We start from the raw sequence: 2,500 nt of genomic DNA on the forward strand, positions 1-2,500 counted from the left end.
GGGTTAGGGTTAGGAGTTAGGGTTAGGGTTAGGGTTAGGGTTAGGGTTAGGAGTTAGGGTTAGGGTTAGGGTTAGGGTTAGGGTTAGGGTTAGGGTTAGGGGTTAGGGTTAGGGTTAGGGTTAGGGTTAGGTTAGGGTTAGGGTTAGGGTTAGGGTTAGGGTTAGGGTTAGGGTTAGGGTTAGGGTTAGGGTTAGGGTTAGGGTTAGGGTTAGGGTTAGGGTTAGGGTTAGGGTTAGGGTTAGGGTTAGGGTTAGGGTTAGGGTTAGGGTTAGGGTTAGGGTTAGGGTTAGGGTTAGGGTTAGGGTTAGGGTTAGGGTTAGGAGTTAGGGTTAGGGTTAGGGTTAGGGTTAGGGTTAGGGTTAGGGTTAGGGTTAGGGTTAGGGGTTAGGGTTAGGGTTAGGGTTAGGGTTAGGGTTAGGGTTAGGGTTAGGGTTAGGGTTAGGGTTAGGGTTAGGGTTAGGGTTAGGGTTAGGGTTAGGGTTAGGGTTAGGGTTAGGGTTAGGGGTTAGGGTTAGGGTTAGGGGTTGGGGTTAGGGGTTAGGGTTAGGTTTAGGGTTAGGGTTAGGGTTAGGGTTAGGGTTAGGGTTAGGGTTAGGGTTAGGGTTAGGGTTAGGGTTAGGGTTAGGGTTAGGGTTAGGGTTAGGGTTAGGGTTAGGGTTAGGGTTAGGGTTAGGGTTAGGGTTAGGGTTAGGGTAGGGTTAGGGTTAGGGTTAGGGGTTAGGGTTAGGGTTAGGGTTAGGGTTAGGGTTAGGGTTAGGGTTAGGGTTAGTTAGGGTTAGGGTTAGGGTTAGGGTTAGGGTTAGGGTTAGGGTTAGGGTTAGGGTTAGTTAGGGTTAGGGTTAGGGTTAGGGTTAGGTTAGGGTTAGGGTTAGGGTTAGGGTTAGGGTTAGGGTTAGGGTTAGGGTTAGGGTTAGGGTTAGGGTTAGGGTTAGGGTTAGGGTTAGGGTTAGGGTTAGGGGTTAGGGTTAGGGTTAGGGTTAGGGTTAGGGTTAGGGTTAGGGTTAGGGTTAGGTTAGGGTTAGGGTTAGGGTTAGGGTTAGGGTTAGGGTTAGGGTTAGGTTAGGGTTAGGGTTAGGGTTAGGGTTAGGGTTAGGGTTAGGGTTAGGGGTTAGGGTTAGGGTTAGGGTTAGGTTAGGGTTAGGGTTAGGGTTAGGGTTAGGGTTAGGGTTAGGGTTAGGGTTAGGGTTAGGGTTAGGGTTAGGGTTAGGGTTAGGGTTAGGGTTAGGGTTAGGGTTAGGAGTTAGGGTTAGGGTTAGGGTTAGGGTTAGGAGTTAGGGTTAGGGTTAGGGTTAGGATTTGGGGTTAGGGTTAGGGTTAGGGTTAGGGTTAGGGTTAGGGTTAGGGTTAGGGTTAGGAGTTAGGGTTAGGAGTTAGGGTTAGGGTTAGGGTTAGGGTTAGGGTTAGGGTTAGGGTTAGGGTTAGGGTTAGGGTTAGGGTTAGGGTTAGGGTTAGGGTTAGGGTTAGGGTTAGGAGTTAGGGTTAGGGTTAGGGTTAGGGTTAGGGTTAGGGTTAGGGTTAGGGTTAGGGTTAGGGTTAGGGTTAGGGTTAGGAAGGTTAGGGTTAGGGTTAGGGTTAGGGTTAGGGTTAGGGTTAGGGTTAGGGTTAGGGTTAGGGTTAGGGTTAGGGTTAGGGTTAGGGTTAGAGGTTAGGGTTAGGGTTAGGGTTAGGGTTAGGGTTAGGGTTAGGGTTAGGGTTAGGGTTAGGGGTTAGGGTTAGGGTTAGGGTTAGGGTTAGGGTTAGGGTTAGGGTTAGGGTTAGGGTTAGGGTTAGGGTTAGGGTTAGGTTAGGGTTAGGGTTAGGGTTAGGGTTAGGGTTAGGGTTAGGGTTAGGGTTAGGGTTAGGGTTAGGGTTAGGGTTAGGGTTAGGGTTAGGGTTAGGGTTAGGGTTAGGGTTAGGGTTAGGTTAGGGTTAGGGTTAGGGTTAGGGTTAGGGTTAGGTTAGGGTTAGGGTTAGGGTTAGGGTTAGGGTTAGGGTTAGGGTTAGGGTTAGGGTTAGGGTTAGGGTTAGGGTTAGGGTTAGGGTTAGGAGTTAGGGTTAGGGTTAGGGTTAGGGTTAGGGTTAGGGTTAGGGTTAGGTTAGGAGTTAGGGTTAGGGTTAGGTTAGGGTTAGGGTTAGGGTTAGGGTTAGGGTTAGGGGTTAGGGTTAGGGTTAGGAGTTAGGGTTAGGGTTAGGGTTAGGGGTTAGGGTTAGGAGTTAGGGTTAGGGTTAGGGTTAGGGTTAGGGTTAGGGTTAGGGTTAGGGTTAGGGTTAGGGTTAGGGTTAGGGTTAGGGTTAGGGTTAGGGTTAGGGTTAGGGTTAGGGTTAGGGTTAGGGTTAGGGTTAGGAGTTAGGGTTAGGGTTAGGGTTAGGGTTAGGGTTAGGGTTAGGGTTAGGGTTAGGAGTTAGGGTTAGGGTTAGTTAGGGTTAGGGTTAGGGTTAGGAGTTAGGGTTAGGGTTAGGTTAGGGTTAGGGTTAGGGTTAGGGTTAGGGTTAGGGTTAGGGTTAGGAGTTAGGGTTAGG

Source organism: Ovis aries, chromosome 21 (genome assembly GCF_016772045.2).
Source record: "Ovis aries strain OAR_USU_Benz2616 breed Rambouillet chromosome 21, ARS-UI_Ramb_v3.0, whole genome shotgun sequence".
NCBI classification, from domain to species: domain Eukaryota; kingdom Metazoa; phylum Chordata; class Mammalia; order Artiodactyla; family Bovidae; genus Ovis; species Ovis aries.